This window comes from Camelus dromedarius, chromosome 9, assembly GCF_036321535.1.
Source record: "Camelus dromedarius isolate mCamDro1 chromosome 9, mCamDro1.pat, whole genome shotgun sequence".
In the NCBI taxonomy this organism is placed as follows: Eukaryota; Metazoa; Chordata; class Mammalia; order Artiodactyla; family Camelidae; genus Camelus; species Camelus dromedarius.
Genome location: NC_087444.1, coordinates 69,744,663 through 69,765,514, shown reverse-complemented (window position 1 = coordinate 69,765,514; position 20,852 = coordinate 69,744,663). Strand labels below are relative to the sequence as shown.

The window sequence follows — 20,852 nt, the reverse complement described above, 5'->3', positions numbered from 1 at the left end:
GGATTGCTCAGAATCCCAATCTATTTGCTTGGCTGCCATTTGTATACCATACTTGTATCTTTTCAATGGCAAAGATCAAGTTTTTTAAACACACACACACACAAAATGCCCAGAGAAAGATAAAACACATTTTTTAAAGGCACAGGAAGAGAAGTGCAAATTCTCTTTAGAAGGCTTTTGTTTTTGTAAGATCAGAATTCTGAAAAAAATTGTTTTTCTCAGGCCACCTTTTTTTTTTTAACTTAACTGTATACACAATAAAGGGGCCACAGCTTAGTTATTTTTAGGGTGAGATTTTCTTTAATTCCCAATTAAGTAAGTACTTATGTTATGGAACCGACAGGCCAGCCAAGAAATGAAGCACCACTTGGAGGGTTGGAGTACTCAGATTTATTATGTCAGCAGGCTCAGAAGGGCTTCTGCTTCAAAGCCCTGAGCACCTTCAAGACCTGTGCATGAGGTTTTATAGGGTTAATTACAAGGATTGGGCTATTAGCCAATAAGGCACAAACAGCAAAAGCAAGGAATCAGTACACTGGAACTTATCTTGTAGGAACAGATCGTGTTACTGACACTTGTTGACCTTGGATTTACAAATTAACTTGTTAACCCAGTAAACTGACACTTACTAAACTTCAGATTTACGAGTTAGCACAGCAGAACTGAGATGAGTAAACCGACACTTATTACACTTAGATTTATGAGTTAGCTTGTTAGCCTAGCCCGGCTTTTCCTTCTCATTCCCCTCTCTTGATGCTTTCACAACCTTTCTTGGAGTAAGCATCATCACTTATCTGTTGCAGGGGCTCATAATTGAAGGCTAACATCTGGAGTTTTATAACCTCTATCTGCTCACTGACAAAGTGGGTCAGGAAGTTTAGGATACAGGGCCTAAACAGCAGAACTGCAAAAATTAGGAGCAAGGGACTTGTGAACGGTGCCAGCCAGGAGATCCAGCTCCAGGGGCCTGTCTTTGGGCTCTTGCCTAAAATATGCTTCCTCTTTTCCACTCTGTCTTGTAACTCTTGAATCATCCCTCTGACAATTCCTGATTGATTGGCATAAAAGCAGCACTCTTCATTTAGGAAGAGGCACATTCCCCTCTCTTTGGCCGTCAGTAGGTCCAGACCCCTCCTGTTTTGTAAGACCACCTTGGCTAGAGAGTCAATCTGATTTTGCAGAGCTCTCAGGGTTTCTGCTATTCATTGGAGATCTTGGCTGAACTCACCTGTAAGCTGATAATAGGAATAAGAGGATGAGGCTTTGCCACCGATTCCTGTGCCTACCCCTGTTGCCACTCGGAGCCCCACTAGCAAGGGGATCAGTAGTATGGGTCATTTTATCCTTCGTGGATGCTGGTGAGTTATGACAGGGATAGGCAGACTTTGATTATTAGGCATAATGTCCATTCAGGGAATGAGGTAAGCTAAAGCACATAACTCTGCCCAACTGGTGGGGAGGCACTGGTAGGCAAATTCGCTACACACAAAATAAGTCCTGTTATTAGAACAGCATCCTTGTGTGGGTTGGCACCCTAGACCCATATAGTGTGAGGTTTTAATACATTGTTTTATAGTTAGATTGCCCTCTAAAGGATTAGTTCCATTATTGAAATAACATTCTGGTGCCTTGTAGGCGAGCTGTACGGAGTTTAGCCTGGAACTTCTAGTGGTAGAGGCAGCATCGCTATTAGTCATAGTGAAAGTCTTAGTGAAGTTTGTCAAAGGTAAAGCCAGGTGCTGGATGGGGCCAGGATGTAAGCATAACCAGCAATCTTTAGCCATGTCTGGATTGGAATGATTGAGAATCCCATGGACTGCAGCCAACAGCTCATCTATTTGTGGGTCTAGATCCTGAGGCTCGGCTAAAGATAGAAGCTTTATTGGCTCCTGGGTAGGTAATAACTTTTGGTGTTGCCTCTGGACTGCTTGTTGGACTACTTGCCAGCATGCCTGGTCCTGTACTCCTCCTCCATCACTCATCCCATAGTGTGTTTGCTTGGTCCAGCACACTAGCTTGCCTGGTGTGCCATAGCACTTGATGCCAGATACATAATAAGCCTTAATCATGCCAGTCCAGTAGGATCTGCCTTGATATGTGCACTCTGAAGTGGAGTCATAGCATCAGCTCGGTTGATAAGTATAAGCTGAATATACAGGTCGGTACATGGACGACATGTCACCCGGTTCAGTGCAGGTGCATTGTGAAGCCAAGGGGAGTGAGGGCATTAGCGTCAGTAACATCAGCCTTATGGTTATCTTAGACATGATGCTGCGGTGATGGCACTAGTTATAACAAGGTATATAATAGCTATCAGGATCCTATGGCCTATATTCCAGTCAGGTGGGGCGGTGCTGGCCAGCCCCACTGCTAATATGCAGGCTAGTATAGCAAACAAGGAAAGAGGCAAGGGAGCACAAGAGGAATATATTTAACAGTTTTGTTGAGCTTTCCTCAAACTTTGGCCGTGTGTTGACTAGCCAGCTTCCAGGTGTGGCTAGAGCAGGGCTCGTCGATCTTTTTCTGGTCCCTCTTGATCTTGATCTTGAGCGGGTCTCCCGGGATGCTCTCAATTCTCCAGGGACCCTCTGTCTGAGGTGAAGTCACTCTCTTAACCCTGGAGTGGTGGATCCAAGGGATGATCCCTGCAACTTTAACAGACGTAGGGGTAGTTAATACCACTAAATATGGTCCCTTCCATGTTGGTTTGAGAGGTTCCTTTTTCCAATCCTTCACCCATACTTGGTCACCTGGTTTATGGGGATGCACTTGGACTCCTAACAAAATGGGGGTTTTCTCTATTACCCAACCCCAAACTTCCCATAGTACTTGTCCTAGTCCCAATGATTGTTGGTCGGGCCCTATATTTCCTATCTCTGGGGTGGGATTTCCCACCCTGACTAAAGGTGGTGGTTGCCCATAGAGGATTTCAAAGGGAGAGAACCCAATGTTAAATCTTGGGGTGCATCTAATTTGCAACAGAGCCAGGGGTAAAATGTCCACCCAGGGGAGCTGGGTTTCTTGGCTTATTTTAGCTATCATTTGTTTTAGAGTTCTGTTCATTCTTTCTACCTTCCCTGAGCTTTGAGACCGGTATGCTGTGTGTAGGTTCCAGCGGATGCTCAGTGTCTTTGCCACTTGCTGTACAATCTCTGCCACGAAGGCGGGTCCACTGTCAGACGCAATGGAGGTGGGTATTTCAAACCAAGGGATGACATCCCTGAGGAGAGCCTTTGTTATCTCCCTTGCTTTCTCCGTCCTGGTGGGGTAGGCTTCCATCCACCCTGTGAAGGTGCAGGCGAAAACCAGAAGGTACTTATATCCCTTACTGAGCCCAAGTTCAGTAAAGTCCACTTCTAAATCTTTGAAGGGAGCCAATCCACGTTGTTGTACTCCCTTTGGCCCAGTGGGCCCTTGTTTTGGATTGTTTTGAGCACAGAGCAAGCAGCGTTGGGAGACTGATGCACACAGAGTAGGGAGACAAGAAATCAGGAAATATCGCTTTAAGAGGGCCTCCAAAGTCGTTTTTTCCATATGTGTGGTTTTGTGTTGTTGTTGGACTATTCGATAAGCTAGTCATTTTGGAATGAAAACCCTTCTATCCATCATGATCCACCATCCATCCTTTTCTTTCTTCCCTTGTTTGGCCTGTGCCCACTTGTTTTTGTCGTGGCTATATTCTGGGATAGTGGGTATCTCTGGCGTTGCCATAATTTTAATTACTGGGTGTTCCCGGGCAGCTGCCTCTTTTGCCTTTTGATCAACTAGCCTGTTCCCCTGGCTCACAGAGTCATTTTCTTTTTGATGTCCCTTACAGTGAATAATGGCTACTTCCTTTGGATCTCATACTGCCTCCAGTAACTGTAAAATTTCTTCTTTGTTTTTGATTTTTTTCCCCCAGCAGTCAAGAGCCTTCTCTTCTTATAGATGGCTCCATGTACATGTAAGGTTGCAAATGCATATTTGGAATCAGTGTATATATTGATTTGTCTTCCTTTCCCTTCCCTTAGTGTCTGGAACAGTGTCCAAATCTCTGCTCTCTGAGCAGACCATCCTTGGGGAGGGACTCTGCCTTTTTCACCTCTTGGGTTGTTGTTACAGTGTAACCTGCTGGCCATTTTCCATCCTGCACATAACTGTTGCTGTCTGTGAAGAATTCCAGGTCTGGGTTTTGCAGGAGCTTGTCGGTTAGATCAGGCCTACTCGCATACACTTCTTCGATGATTTCCTCACAGTTGTGATCAGGCTGCCCTTCCCATTTGGGTAAATATGTGGCTGGGTTTAAGGTTCTCACAGTCTCTAGATGGACTCTTAGATTTTTACGTAGGAGCCCCGGTTGTGGGTAATCCTTGTGTTAGTTATCCATTTGTAACCGGGGTCATTCATCAGGGCCACTACGGAGTGGGATACTTTTACATTTAAAGTTTGTCCCAGCGTGAGTTTGTCTGCCTCGTTGACCAGGGGCTGTGGCAGCGAGGGCCCGTAGACAGGGTGGCCATCCTGATGACACAGGGTCCAGTTTTTTAGACAAATAGGCCACAGAGCGCTGCCATGGCCCCACATTCTGATTCAGGACTCCAAGAGAAAGTCCCAATCTGGTCAGGGGCCCATGTCATGGCCCACCCCTCAACATCCAGTGTGTCCCTGGGGGCTCAGCCCTGCAGCCATTTTCATGCTTCAGTGAGAATGTGTCTCTTTTCCTCCGTATTGAAAGAGTCAGAAGCAGCTGGCGAACATCTTCCCAGGTGGGCCGGTGAGAATGAAAGACAGACTCTACGAGGTCGATCAGAGCCTGCAGTTTGATGGCCTGATTACAGTTATCACACACCATCAACTAGAAATCGTTATGGGCTTGACAGAGACCAAATACTGGCATGTCTTCGCAACAGAGCCCCATGAGTGTCCCAGCATCACTTCGGGACTGGGCAGGGGCTGGTGCTCCCCGACAGATGCCATTGCGGCAGCTGCGGCAGCAGCCGAGGTGGAGGCTGTGCTGGGGCTGCTGCTGCTGCTAGGCGGCCGTGGCTGCTGATCCGCTCGCTGTCACTGCTTGGGGGCTCTCCCTGATGTCATCCGTGGACCGCTCCGACACTTTCTGCTCCTTTTCTTTGGAGGGCAGCCAAAAATCCTGACCGGTTCACCAATAGCTCTTCACCTGCTATTCTTGTGGAAGCTCTTTTTCTTAATTCTGTTTAGACCATAATGGGATTGAAATGCCTGTGGTTTTTCAGAGTAGGAAGGAGTATGATGGCACCACTTGAGAAGGTCTGTAGTACTAAAGGGTTGGTAGCAGAGTATGGGGTGCCTGGGTTGAACAGTCCTGTCTTCCCCAACTTGCTGTGGCCCTTGCATCTCCCACAGTGGCATTTGGAGGGCCGGTGGTGCCGGTCTCCCAGCTTGTGCTGAGTGGAGTCTCCTTCCTACCTGCTCAGGCTGGGGGCTGGGCTCTGCTCTGCGTACTCAGGCTGGGGAGGTGGTGACATAGAGGGTGGCAGTGTCTCCAGTGGGACGGGAGGTGTCAGTGCCCTAGGGCATAGAGGGGGCAGGCACATCTCGTCTTTTCTGTCTCCCTGGAAAATAAGCTTTTCTCTATCTGTCTTTTTGGCCTGGACTGGCTGAGCTGCTAATATCTTGTATTGTCCAGGTCCATTTGAGCAGAACCGAATCCATGCGGGTAGAGACTGGGTGATATTCAGCAAGGAGTCAATGTAAGGGAACTGATCTGGGTGGCCTGGGGTTCCAGTGATTATTTGATAGACTGCTTGCACTGCTGCTAGGTCCAGAGTTCCTCCTGAGGACCACCCGACTCCAAAGGTCAGCATTCAAGCTCACACAAAGTATGGAGCCTGCCAGGGGTCATTCGAACTCCATAGTCTCCTGCATACCCCTTTTTGAAATTCTTAATCATGCAGTCTAGGATGGTGGGTTTCGGCTTCAAGCCTCCCATTCTGTCTAGATGTTTAAGGATAATAGAGCTGTTGCTTTGGGTGTTTGGGAAGGTAGCCTTTATATCTTTTCCTTCTTCACTCTTCAAAACACCAGAGTTCCCAGAAAGACTACTCTCTTGCTGGCTCTATGAGTCATTTGAAGGCTAATTTGGTCAGGGAGCTTGGGTTCCAGTCACAGCTGATGTCTCTGGAGCTCAAGGCCTCAACCAGTTCCAGGGGCTTCCTCACTAAATCCTCTCTATAACCTGAACTAATGTACCAAGGGCGTGGGACTGATGGCTGACGGCAAAACAAATGGACTAGAAAGTGGACCTCCAAAGCTGGGTGAGCCCAGTCCTGAAGAAATACATCTTCTAAACTCAAATCCTGGGGGTCTGAGGCTAGGCAAAAGAAGCACTCCTTGGGTCAGTTCAGTAGGGGAACAATAAGTCTCGGGTGTTCTGTGACAGAGTCAGGTAGGAGACTTTCTCAAAGAAATAGCATCCTGGCCTCTGAGGGCATAGGGGGCGTTCACTCATTGGCTGTTTTATGTCGCTTTCCCTTCCAGCGTAGCCACCCTGTGCTGGTGTCGCAGACAAGACAAGGGAGGGTTTTTGCTGCATCCGCCTGGCTGCTCCCCTCATGGGGATGAAGGTGCCTCTTAGCTTTGGTGGGTCAGTATAAGCCGCTGACTCCAATCAGGACCCTGAGGGACTGATACAGCCTTGAGCCATATGTGGTCACCACGGGACCACAGGTTGGGACTCACTTGAACTCCGTAGCGGGATGCCGTGGAGCTACAAACTCGAGACTGATTGCATGCTTCACAGGCCGCTCACTCACTCACACACACAGAGGTTAACAACAGTCCTCCCACCAATCCCAATATCCTGTTTCCTGTAGGAGGGGATCAGCCTCCTCTTCTGTCCACTGGGACAGGAACTGATTTCTCCCTGGGGGTTCCTACCTTGTCCGGACGGCCACCTGGTGACTCTGTCCGACCCTCCACTAAGTCTGACTCTGGTTGTAGCCCAGCCACCTGGGGGGGCTGAGTCGCTGTCATGAAAGACAACCCGGAACACCGTCGTGTGGCGTCACCTTGTTTGCTGCCAGAGTCCCATCCCCAGGTAGGCCAGAGCCACTGGTCTAGCGGCTAAAGGGGCTGGTGTTGTTGAATCTTGCTGGGGCCTCCAGAAATGTTACAGAAATGACAGGCCAGCCAAGAAACAAACACCACTCAGAAAAGGCAAACTTCTGTTAAATACAAGAGGAACCTCAATGGCTACACAGGGTGACAGACATGGGAACTACCCTCAGGACACATCTAAGCTGGCTTCCTCTTCACCATCCCTGATCCTCATTAACCCTTTCTTGTAAAGCTGAGCCTCCTCAGCCTCCTCAGTTCCCTTGAATCCTTTGACTTACCCCCTCCCATCCACACTCTTGTCCTCTAACCATCTCTCAAACCCCACCTCTCTCCTCCCACCTTGGCCCCTCTGCTCAGCATAATCACTGTAGCTTTGAGCCTCTGCCCCCATCTTGGGCTCTTGAGGGATTCAGAGGCCCCAAGAGGAACCAGCCAAGGCTGAAACAGGCTGATTGGAAACAGGAAATGAAACCTCAAACCACCCACATATTGTGCTTACCACACCCAGAAGTTCCCCTTCAAGGCCTGAGGTTCTCAAAAGCCCAACAATCTTAAAGCCTGAGAGCAGAACGGCACTGTAAACCATACCAGTAAACAAAGAATGCTGAAGCCATCAAGTCATCAGCTGCTCCTGACACCCCCCAGTGAAGACAAGCCCGCAGCCCGGCCTCTGCAGCCACTCACATTGGTGCACTCGGAGGGGACTCAGAATAAGAAAGGACAGGATATTGGCCCTAGATAGCTAGGTGCCTGTTAAAGGAATGAATTCAGTGAGCCCAAATGTTTGCTCCCTCCATCCCTCACGTAGGAGAATGCTAAATTCTTTAATTTAAGATGTCTGGTTTTCTTCAGTTAACAAGTAATCTTTTAATGTTCTGACTACCTGGTTTTTGTTGTAAAACTCCTATATATTCTGGCTCCTTGTCTACCTCTTCAGAGCAGCCTCTCAGAGCGACCTGAGAGGCTGTCATCCGGGCTCAAAGGAGTTCAAGTCCTCAGAAATGTCTGCCAAATAAAACATAACTCTCAACTTTTAGGCTGTGCATTTATTTCAGTCAACAACTGCAAATTTCTCCCTTGAAAATATTTCATTATCATAAAAGACATAACCCTTAACCCACGTACAGTTCAGTGGCTGTCTGTATATTCTCATTGTGCAACATGTCTCTGGTCCTTTTTTTAATCAGAAAAACTGAAACTTTACACAGAAGACAAGACTCTCCTGGCCGGCAATGGCTTTCTCTGGTGAGTGAGAAACCTGCAGGAGTTGTAGAAGCCAAGACCTGATCCTGGGCAGCTCTCCCTGTAAGGGAGACTCACCCATTTTGATGACACATGAGAGGGAACGGAGACCGCCCTGGGGAAAAAGCTTAGACGCTGAGCTCTCAAACAGCACATTGGCCCACCACAGGATCGTCACTCTCGACTGTATTCTCACAACCGGCTTTAGAACAGGAACTAAGCGTTCAAAACAAAAGCAAAAGGAGCAACAGATTGCCAGTGTAAAATTACACTGACAAGTACTTTCTTAGTTGGGAATTAAAGGAAGTCTCGCCCTGAAGATCACTAAGCTGGGGCTCTTTTCTTCTGTATGCAGTTAAGGGTAAAAAGCCTGGTAAAAGCAACTGTTCAGAATTCTGAACTGACACAAACAAAAATCCTTCTACAGGGAACTTGCATTTCTCTTCCTGTGGCGTTGAAATGTAAATTCTATCTTTCTCTGGGTTGGATGTGTGTGTGTGTGTGTGTGTGTGTGTGTGTGTGTGTGTGTGTGTGTGTGTTTAAACAAAGAGACACCTAGGTCTCTGCCATACAAAAGGTCCACAAATGACATATATTTGTCAGCCAGACAAAGAGACTGGGATTCTGAGCATTCCTCTCTCTGATTCTACCCATTCTCAGGCTTTTTGCCATGTCAGTCTTCATTGCGTCAGCCTGGACCATGAAGGCCTTTACTTCCGGGGAGTAAAATTTGAATCTTCTTAAGGCAGAAGCCCCTACTGTCTCATGGGGAAGCCTCTTCCTCTTATGGCTTTCAAATCACTAAGCATAAATCTAGCTCATTCATGGCCAGAGGATGGAACTTTGAAGTTCGAGAAACTTCTAAATTGGTAACATTTGAGAGAGCTCTCACTATCGACAGCAGTTTCATACCTATAAATTTCAATCAAACTTAAAGACGGAAAGTATCTATCTAATGGTTAATCGAAGAAAGCCCTTAGTTTAAAATGACAGGAAAAACTGCCTTGGGAGGCCTTATTTGTGTACTCCCGTTCCCCTCAATGGGCCTCACAGTTGCCAATACAAATATTAGAATAAATAATATGAACGTAGGCTGACTAAGTGAAATTAAAAAAAAAAAAAAAGAAAGGATGATTTTAAAGCGACTGATCTCAAATGGATAAAAAAAATCTGGATGGTTATTGAAAATGAGGTAAATAAAACAGACATTTACGGATTAAAATTCAAGTTTTGATACTATGCTATGTAAGGTTAAATAGGTCAATGGTCAATGGGACCCTCTGCTGGTCCCCAATATTAAAGTCCAAACAGGTCCTCTCTATTTACCCCCTCTAGGGTCCAGGGCAGAGATCCTGGGGCTGGACACCGGACAGATCTTGTGGTGCCAAGCGCTGCCAGCCCGGGCCCTGCGACCCCCAAACTTCTGGCCATTAGGCATCTGCCTTCTCCTCTTCACAAGATAAAGTACATTACTTTCTGAGTCACACCGACCAACACTAGCAGGATTAACTGCCCTGGGTAATGTCTAAACAGACAATGAAAAGTCAAGAGGACCTGGTCTGTCTCAACCCTATGTCTCCGTCTTTTGCGAGTCACACATCCCACTGCCTTGCCATGCACCAAAGCCCCGTACCTCACTTGTAGCCAATCAGAAATCTGTTCACGACATGATCACGCTCCACCATCCCTCTGGGTTCGCAGCCCTTTCCTCAAAAAAACACCCGGCACGGTCACCCCGGCGCTCACACGGTCACCTCCCGTCTCTGGCCCACTCTTGCCCGTAGCAGTGCAGCTATTCAACTTTTCGTTCTGTCTGGAAGCTTCTTTTACCGCCTGAGCGACAGCCCGCCGAAACCCACAACAGATCTCACCACACAAACAGACCACAGACTGCATGCCATTTCGCAACAGCTTTATTTCAGTCCGTTTCAAATTTCTTCGGCAAGCGAATTTGTCAAAATTGGAAGAAAGCTGATTTCGATGAAAGAAAATCACTTTCAGCAGTTATTGCAATCACGCCTATATTCTGCTTGTGTCAGGAACGTATTTGATCTTTTCATTTGAGACTGCACGAGAAAGGCAAGGAAAATCCAACGACTGGACATAATTTCCATATGCCTTTATAGTTTCTTTTAAACTGTATATAGACATGCTGCTTCACGACGCTCCTTCTTAGAGAAGTATGGGAAGTTTTGTAGAATGTTTCCCTTAAACAAGTTATTGACAACAGCAGCCATGTTCCGGATTATATAGGTCAGAGCAGTTTCCACTGCATACCGACAACTCCACTGTATGATTTCATTTAACACGGTGTGTTGATCTGTTATATACTCTGGGGAAAACAGCATCAACTTTTCCTCGAGGAGTAGCCATAACATGTGGCTTAGAAGTTGCAGGGCTAAGTCTTTCATAAGTGAAAACATCACGTCCTTGATCAGCATAGCGGGTATCTGTTTGCTGCAGTCTAAGCTCTGACTGGGTTTTAATGTAGAGAGGTGTGTAGAGTGGCAATTTAGAGAGCTCAGTGCCACTAAGAAGAGAAGTTGAAAACAGCTCACAGTTCCCGTGCTGAGGAGAGGCACCGCACAGCACGCAGGGATCCAAGACAACTAAGGGTTTCAGTACAGCTGCGGAATATAAGTAAAAGGGGAGCGCCTAAACCGGACCCGTCACTGTGTGGGTGGGGAAAGCACACAGTTGAACATTCCCAGAGTAAATAGTTAGGTGAGGTTTGGTAAATGCTCAATACTGATTACTGTAGCATGGTAGCCTTCTCTCACATTCAAGCACACTCTAAATTGATTTTGAACTGCATATGTCATTTATTGTCTCTCTCCTTACTAACTTCCGGATTGGTGCTTTATTTGGCCATATCATTGTAAACACTACTTCTTTCTCTTCAAACAGCCCCTACTTGCCACACTAAAAAACAAATGATACCCACACAACACCATCAAGGTCCTTTTAAGCTAACAGAAGCAGGTACTTTTGTTGTTGTTGTTCACAAATTTGAAATGAACAGACACAAATAAATATCCACTGTAAAATGTATACTTAAACAACAGGTACAGGTCAGGCCCCTTCTGCTTATAAGTGCACAGGGCCTTTGTCACAAAACCTATAATTTATTTGTAATAATTTGACATATGTCAAGGGTTAGATCACAAGCCAATGCAGCCGCTGACATCAATATTCCCTGAAAGGAGTTCAGGGTAGACATCAGGAATGACACACTCCGTGCCCTGGGGAAAACTTGCAGAACAGGCCTTCAGATGGTTAGATGTTTTCAGGAGATTTTCTGAGCCCTAATTCTTCTCTCTCCTCATACGCAGCAAAGCACTAAAATAATTAATGGTGACATCTGCTCCTTGTGACTAGCAGCAAGCCTCTGCCTAAATGTGTGCTTCACTGCACATACCCTCCCTACACTAAAATCATATATAACACTGAGCTCCCTGCTGCCTCTTTGGAGCAGTTACTCAGAGCTAAGATGCTATCTACTAGACTACAGTTCTCATTTTGCCCCCAAATGAAACTTAACTCAAAACTCTCACACTGTGTGATTTTATTTCAGTTGCCAGGTGGAACAGAGTATTAACCTAGCAGGGTGCTTCTGGGTGACTCACTGCTCAGGTTGCCAGTCCCTGAAGCCCACCCCGCCTCCGAAGGGCAAATGATATGTTCATGCTCCTTGTGAATCTGCTCCAACTTCAAGCCATAAAAAACCTAGAGAAATGGTAAGCCCTGACTGCCTTTAAATCCCCAACGGGATAGTTTTCTTTCTTTTGAAAGTTTCCTATTTGGGGCTCTGACAATAATCAGGCAGGTATTTTGCTCTGGCCAAATCAGTGACCAAATCTGAGAAGATTTACCACATCAAGAGCAATACATGAAACACACTGATGATGTACAAAGTTATAACTTTCCTCAAAAAAGAGATGGAAAAACCTTCCCCTAATGTAGCTCCTCTGGAGGGTGACAATATCCAAGTCCTCACCCTGAAAGTTGGGGCTTCCAGCCTGGGTCCTGTCCTCCCAGCAGGACTGGGCTCCAGGGGTGCAGGAAGCCCCTTTGCACAGGAGGTGCCTGCACCTGAATGCAGGAGGGAGGAGTCAGTGACTGTCCTTGTGCACTTGGACAACAGGCTCAGGCCAGGAACAGGGTGGGGATGTAGCAGTGGTCAGGGGGGTAGAGTTGGGATGTGACAGCCACAGGCTCTAAGGTTCCCCCTTTGACCCCCACAGCATCTGAGGGACTATGGAGGTAATAATGTCGAGAACACAGGGCAGCATTAAACCACAGTCCTTACTGTTGCTTTGCAGCTTAGTATCTTTTTGAATAAAGGTGATACTGTTTTTAAGCATTTCATGACCAACTGGTTGTATAGAACTAGAGCCATCTTGCCCACTACAAATACAGGCATCCTCCCGATTAAAAGTTAAGACATCTGGTCTAACAACAGCATTGATTATTTCTTGGGCCATAACATTCTTTGTCTGTTAGGGATATCCTCATCTCATCTATGAGAAATGTACCCACGATATCCACTAGAACTTCCATGGCATTGTCCTTTGCACATGAAATTAATGAATGCTTGCCAAGCACAATGAGTGTGATTTTTCAAATTTTGTTTTGTTTTATTTTGTTTTGTTTTTCGCTTCAGTCCTGGATGTGACTTCATCCCTGGAGAGTCAGCCATGGAAGAAGTAAAAGATATGACTTCTGCTCACCCCATACATCAGAGGTGCTCCTGGCCAGTGAGCATAAGTCACTGTGCCCAGAACCATCAGCCATCTGCATGAAGTCACCACCCTCCAGCCAGACTGGCTTGTGTGACCTGTGGCCACAGCCTGCAAGTTAGCAAGATTCCCAGGAGGTTTTGAGGAAGTGAAAATGACTGAGGCCTCTGGAGAGGCTGAAGAGAGGAGGTGCAGGGGGAAGTGAGAGAGTTGATGGCTGGGAAGCCCTATAGTGTGTGGACCCCCGAAAACAGAGAAAAGGTGGAATACCCTGTGGGATTGGGGATAAACTTGAAAGGAGGGTAACTCCTCGGGAGTCACATCTATTTCCACACAGTTTTCCTTCTTCATACATTAAAGGCTTCCATAGGTTAATATGCTCCTTCAGACACTAATCGAAACTGGCCCTTTTTGGACACATCTTCCCATCAATGGTTGGTTTGATGTTAAACCTACTAGGATTCAGAAATTGTGTATGAGGTCACTGTGCCTGAATTAGTCCAGTTTAAAGACTTCTTTCCCTCGGGAGCATGTAACACATTCCTCTTAAGAACACCTGACAAAGTGTTGACAATATTGTAATATGATAGGGATCTAGGCTGAGGCTCAAGACTGAAAGGACTATCAGGACTTGCTCCTTCTGTTGTTGTTTTAAAGTGACAGGGCTTCCCATTGCTGCTGAAGAGGTTGGTATTTCAAACCGTAGGTTTGAGTGTCGAGGCTGAAGAGCCAGATCATTGCAGGCTGCTTATTTCTAGGTCAGCCCGAGGAGAGGTTCCTCACTGGGTGGTTGTTCCTCTCACATCTTTTCCCCGCCAGTCTCTATTGACCCCTGCAGGGATTCCTTCTGTGACTTCAGAGATCCATCACTACCCTGCACCCCTGCCATGTGTATCCGCAAGGGCAGCCTCTGCAAAGCTGGTCTCTCAGACCACTGGCAGACAGTGATGTCAGGAATTAGGGTCTTGCAAGCAGCACAAAGTCCTGCGGAAAGGGAAGGTCAGCTCAACAAGCCCAGGGCGTGACTCCAGTGTGCGGATTATGGCCCAGGCCTGTTTGTGAGGTCCAGAAAGTATAGTAAGAAATGTGTCCTGGAGAAATGGAAATCAAAACTACATTGAGATATTACCTCACACCCATTAGGATGGATCCAATTAAAATACAGAAAAACACAAGTGTTGGTAATGATGTGGAAAAATTGGAACCCTTGTGCACTTTGGTGGGAATGTATAATGCAACAACTGCTTTGGAGAAGAGTATAGTGGTTCTTCAAACACTTAACCATAGAATTACCATATAACCCAGCAATTTCACTCCTTGGTATACGCCCAAAGAATTGAAAGCAGGGTCTCAAAGAAACATTTGTCCACACGTGTTCATAGCAGCCTGATTCACAACAGCTAAAATGTGGAAGCAGCCCACGTGACCACTGATAGATGAATGGATAAGCCAAATGTGGTATATACGTACAACAGAATTTATTCGCAACAATGTGAAGGTCTTTATTACCAGTGAACTGTACACTGAAAAATGGTTCAGATGGTAAATTTTATGTTATGTGCATTTTGCCACAATAAAGAAAGAAAAAAGAAAGGAATCATGTCTCTTAATGTGAATTCAAATGGTATCCTTGAATACAGGATGAAGATGGTCCCAAGTGCCTCCTCTGGCTCTCTTGGTGCTGATGATGGTTGATGTTCTGAGCAGTTGTTCTGCTTCTATTTCCCATGACTTTGCAGCACCCACAAGCTCTGAGAGGGTTCCCTTGCTGCCCTAACCTGGGGGTTGTGCCTGGGAAGAAGTGAATCAAGGGAGACTGTTTTGTAACCCTTTGAAAAATGTTCTCCTTGCCTTAACCATCTGTTAATGTCATGGGTAACTCTCCTCCACCCTCCTCTTCTGCCGTCACAGAATGGGGCACTTTTAGATTTAAAATCTGTCCCAGTGTGAGTTTGTTTGCCTCATGGACCAGGGGGATGTGGCAGCGAGGGCCCGTAGACAGGGTGGCCATCCTGATGACACAGGGTCCAGTCTTTTAGACAAATAGGCCATAGCGCGCTGCCATGGCCCCACATTTTGAGCTAGGACTCCGAGAGAATGTCCCAGTCTGCTCTGGTGTCAGGGGCCCGTGTCATGGCCCACATCCATATGTCAACATCCATTGTGTCCCTGGGGGCTCGGCCCTGCAGCCATTTTCATGCTTCAGTGAAATGTGTCTCTTTTCCTCTGTATTGGAAAGAGTCAGAAGCAGCTGGCGAACATCTTCCCAGGTGGGCCGGTGAGAATGAAAGACAGACTCTATGAGGTCGATCAGAGCCTGCAGTTTGACGGCCTGATTACAGTCATCACACACCACCAACTAGAAATCATTATGGGCTTGACAGAGACCAAATACTGGCATGTCTTCGTGACAGAGCCCCATGACTGTCCCAGCGTCGCTTCGGGACTGGGCAGGTGCCGGCGCTCCCCGACACTTGCCATTGCAGTGGTGGCCCCAGCTTAGTTGGGGGCGGTGCCGGGGCTGCAGGGGCTGCTGCTGCTCCGCCTGCCACCACCGCTTGGCGTGGCTCCCTCTGACGTCTTCCGCAGCCCGCTCCGACACTTTTTGTTCCTTTTCTTGGAGGGCAGGCCAAAAATCCTGACCGGTTTACCGGTAGCTCTTCATCTGCTATTATTGTGGAAGCTCATCTTTTTAATTTTGTTTAGACCATGATGTGATTGAAATGCCTATGGTTTTTCCCAGTAGGAAGGAGTATGATGGCACCAATTGAGAACGGCTGTAGTGCTAAAGGGTTGGTAGCAGAGTATGAGGTGTCTGGGCTGAACAGTCCTATCCTCCCCAACTTGCTGTGGCCCTTGTGTCTCCCGCAGCGGCATTTGGAGGGCCGGCGGTGCCGCTCTCCCAGCTTGTGCTGACCGGAGTCTCCTTCCTATCGGCTCAGAGTGGGGGCTGGGCTCTGCCTCTGGGTCCTCATGTTGGGGAGGTGGTGACACAGAGGGTGGCCGTGTCTCCAGCGGAACAGGAGGCGTTGGTGCCCCGGGGCATACGGAGGGGGCAGGCACATCTCATCCTCTGTGTCGCCCTGGAAAATAGGCTTTTCTCTATCTGTCCTTTTTATTTTTGTTTTGGGGGGTGTTGGCCTGGACCAGGTGATCTGCTCATATCTTGCATTGTCCAGGTCCATTTGAGCAGAACCAAATCCATGGGGGAGATATTCTGGGCAATATTTAGCCAGGAATTAAATTAGGTATCTAGGGCCAATATCCTGTCCTTTCTTATTCTGAGTCCCCTCCGAGTGCACCATTGTGAGTGGCTGCAGAGGCCGGGCTGCGGGCTTGTCTTCACTGGGGGGTGTCAGGAGCAGCTGATGACTTGATGGCTTCAGCATTCTTTGTTTACTGGTATGGTTTACAGTGCCGTTCTGCTCTCAGGCTTTAAGATTGTTGGGCTTTTGAGAACCTCAGGCCTTGAAGGGGAACTTCTGGGTGTGGTAAGCACAATGTGTGGGTGGTTTGAGGTTTCATTTCCTGTTTCCAATCAGCCTGTTTCAGCCTTGGCTGGTTCCTCTTGGGGCCTCTGAATCCCTCAAGAGCCCAAGATGGGGGCAGAGGCTCAAAGCTACAGTGATTATGCTGAGCAGAGGGGCCAAGGTGGGAGGAGAGAGGTGGGGTTTGAGAGATGGTTAGAGGACAAGAGTGTGGATGGGAGGGGGTAGGTCAAAGGATTCAAGAGAAATGAGGAGGCTGAGGAGGCTCAGCTTTACAAGAAAGGGTTAATGAGGATCAGGGATGGTGAAGAGGAAGCCAGCTTAGATGAGTCTCCAGGGTAATTCCCATGTCTGTCACCCTGTGTGGCCATGGAGGTTCCTCTTCTGTTTAAGAAAACTTTGTCTTTTCTGAAGATGTTAGACTGATAAGTGGCATAATGGTGAAGCTTGTAGTCAGAGATAGAAGAGGAGGGTAGAGGAGAGTTACCCATAACATTAACAGATGGTTAAGGCAAGGAGAACATTTTTCAAAGGGTTACAAAACAGTCTCCCTTGATTCACTTCTTCCCAGGCACAACCCCCAGGTTAGGGCAGCAAGGGAGCCCTCTCAGAGCTTGTGGGTGCTGCAAAGTCATGGGAAATAGAAGCAGAACAACTGCTCAGAACATCAACCATCATCAGCACCAAGAGAGCCAGAGGAGGCACTTGGGACCATCTTCATCCTGTATTCAAGGATACCATTTGAATTCACATTAAGAGACATGATTCCTTTCTTTTTTCTTTCTTTATTGTGGCAAAATGCACATAACATAAAATTTACCATCTGAACCATTTTTCAGTGTACAGTTCACTGGTAATAAAGACCTTCACATTGTTGCGAATAAATTCTGTTGTACGTATATACCACATTTGGCTTATCCATTCATCTATCAGTGGTCACGTGGGCTGCTTCCACATTTTAGCTGTTGTGAATCAGGCTGCTATGAACACGTGTGGACAAATGTTTCTTTGAGACCCTGCTTTCAATTCTTTGGGCGTATACCAAGGAGTGAAATTGCTGGGTTATATGGTAATTCTATGGTTAAGTGTTTGAAGAACCACTATACTCTTCTCCAAAGCAGTTGTTGCATTATACATTCCCACCAAAGTGCACAAGGGTTCCAATTTTTCCACATCATTACCAACACTTGTGTTTTTCTGTATTTTAATTGGATCCATCCTAATGGGTGTGAGGTAATATCTCAATGTAGTTTTGATTTCCATTTCTCCAGGACACATTTCTTACTATACTTTCTGGACCTCACAAACAGGCCTGGGCCATAATCCGCACACTGGAGTCACGCCCTGGGCTTGTTGAGCTGACCTTCCCTTTCCGCAGGACTTTGTGCTGCTTGCAAGACCCTAATTCCTGACATCACTGTCTGCCAGTGGTCTGAGAGACCAGCTTTGCAGAGGCTGCCCTTGCGGATACACATGGCAGGGGTGCAGGGTAGTGATGGATCTCTGAAGTCACAGAAGGAATCCCTGCAGGGGTCAATAGAGACTGGCGGGGAAAAGATGTGAGAGGAACAACCACCCAGTGAGGAACCTCTCCTCGGGCTGACCTAGAAATAAGCAGCCTGCAATGATCTGGCTCTTCAGCCTCGACACTCAAACCTACGGTTTGAAATACCAACCTCTTCAGCAGCAATGGGAAGCCCTGTCACTTTAAAACAACAACAGAAGGAGCAAGTCCTGATAGTCCTTTCAGTCTTGAGCCTCAGCCTAGATCCCTATCATATTACAATATTGTCAACACTTTGTCAGGTGTTCTTAAGAGGAATGTGTTACATGCTCCCGAGGGAAAGAAGTCTTTAAACTGGACTAATTCAGGCACAGTGACCTCATACACAATTTCTGAATCCTAGTAGGTTTAACATCAAACCAACCATTGATGGGAAGATGTGTCCAAAAAGGGCCAGTTTCGATTAGTGTCTGAAGGAGCATATTAACCTATGGAAGCCTTTAATGTATGAAGAAGGAAAACTGTGTGGAAATAGATGTGACTCCCGAGGAGTTACCCTCCTTTCAAGTTTATCCCCAATCCCACAGGGTATTCCACCTTTTCTCTGTTTTCGGGGGTCCACACACTATAGGGCTTCCCAGCCATCAACTCTCTCACTTCCCCCTGCACCTCCTCTCTTCAGCCTCTCCAGAGGCCTCAGTCATTTTCACTTCCTCAAAACCTCCTGGGAATCTTGCTAACTTGCAGGCTGTGGCCACAGGTCACACAAGCCAGTCTGGCTGGAGGGTGGTGACTTCATGCAGATGGCTGATGGTTCTGGGCACAGTGACTTATGCTCACTGGCCAGGAGCACCTCTGATGTATGGGGTGAGCAGAAGTCATATCTTTTACTTCTTCCATGGCTGACTCTCCAGGGATGAAGTCACATCCAGGACTGAAGCGAAAAACAAAACAAAATAAAACAAAACAAAATTTGAAAAATCACACTCATTGTGCTTGGCAAGCATTCATTAATTTCATGTGCAAAGGACAATGCCATGGAAGTTCTAGTGGATATCGTGGGTACATTTCTCATAGATGAGATGAGGATATCCCTAACAGACAAAGAATGTTATGGCCCAAGAAATAATCAATGCTGTTGTTAGACCAGATGTCTTAACTTTTAATCGGGAGGATGCCTGTATTTGTAGTGGGCAAGATGGCTCTAGTTCTATACAACCAGTTGGTCATGAAATGCTTAAAAACAGTATCACCTTTATTCAAAAAGATACTAAGCTGCAAAGCAACAGTAAGGACTGTGGTTTAATGCTGCCCTGTGTTCTCGACATTATTACCTCCATAGTCCCTCAGATGCTGTGGGGGTCAAAGGGGGAACCTTAGAGCCTGTGGCTGTCACATCCCAACTCTACCCCCCTGACCACTGCTACATCCCCACCCTGTTCCTGGCCTGAGCCTGTTGTCCAAGTGCACAAGGACAGTCACTGACTCCTCCCTCCTGCATTCAGGTGCAGGCACCTCCTGTGCAAAGGGGCTTCCTGCACCCCTGGAGCCCAGTCCTGCTGGGAGGACAGGACCCAGGCTGGAAGCCCCAACTTTCAGGGTGAGGACTTGGATATTGTCACCCTCCAGAGGAGCTACATTAGGGGAAGGTTTTTGCCATCTGTTTTTTGAGGAAGTTATATCTTTGTACATCATCAGTGTGTTTCATGTATTGCTCTTGATGTGGTAAATCTTCTCAGATTTGGTCACTGATTTGGCCAGAGCAAAATACCTGCCTGATTATTGTCAGAGCCCCAAATAGGAAACTTTCAAAAGAAAGAAAACTATCCCGTTGGGGATTTAAAGGCAGTCAGGGCTTACCATTTCTCTAGGTTTTTTATGGCTTGAAGTTGGAGCAGATTCACAAGGAGCATGAACATATCATTTGCCCTTCGGAGGCAGGATGGGTTTCAGGGACTGGTAACCTGAGTAGTGAGTCACCCAGAAGCACCCTGCTTAGGTTAATACTCTGTTCCACCTGGCGACTGAAATAAAATCACACAGTGTGAGAGTTTTGAGTTAAGTTTTATTTGGGGGCAAAATGAGAACTGTAGTCTAGTAGATAGCATCTTAGCTCTGAGTAACTGCTCCGAAGAGGCAGCAGGGAGCTCAGTGTTATATGTGATTTTATTGTAGGGAGGGTATGTGCAGTGAAGCACACATTTAGGCAGAGGCTTGCTGCTAGTCACAAGGAGCAGATGTCACCATTAATTATTTTAGTGCTTTGCTGCATATGAGGAGAGAGAAGAATTAGGGCTCAGAAAATCTCCTGAAAACATCTAACAATCTGTAGGCCTTTTCTGCAAGTTTTCCCAAGGGCATGGAGTGTCTCATTCCTGATCTCCACCCTGAACTCCTTTCAGGGAATATTGATGTCAGCGGCCGCACTGTGTTGTGATCTTATCCTTGTAGTGGTAGATGGCAAGTGCCTATATTTAGTTGGACACCATCTTGAAATTTGTAATGATTTTTGAACCAGGAGCCCTGCATTTTCACAGTCCACTTGATCCTGAAATTTTAGTAGCTACTTCTGCCCCTAGGAATGACCATGGGTTGATGGGCTCCTTTTGGAAATAAAAAGTTATTTTCTTATTAGGAACTGCAGTTTGTACCTTTGATCGAGGGCAACCCCACCACAGGGTACCCTGGAGGGTTTTGAATGGGGACTTGGAGAAATTTGACCTCTTTTGCTCTGTTTTTATAAGTCTCTGAAAGTCTGTCAGATTGCTGACTTCTGCTGCCCTAGAAATGACCTCCCTTTTCCCC

At 46.8% G+C, this 20,852-nt stretch overlaps 1 long non-coding RNA gene across 1 annotated transcript; it reads right to left on the bottom strand.

The window, feature by feature from the left end:
- Nucleotides 1-367: 367 nt before the first annotated feature.
- On the bottom strand, nt 368-10,976 carry LOC116154638 (uncharacterized). The gene is made up of 2 exons (XR_004138553.2): nt 9,950-10,976; nt 368-2,651 (listed from the first exon to the last, which is right to left on the bottom strand). It is a non-coding gene; the product is annotated as an uncharacterized LOC116154638 (long non-coding RNA).
- Between the last annotated feature and the right edge of the window lie 9,876 nt (nt 10,977-20,852).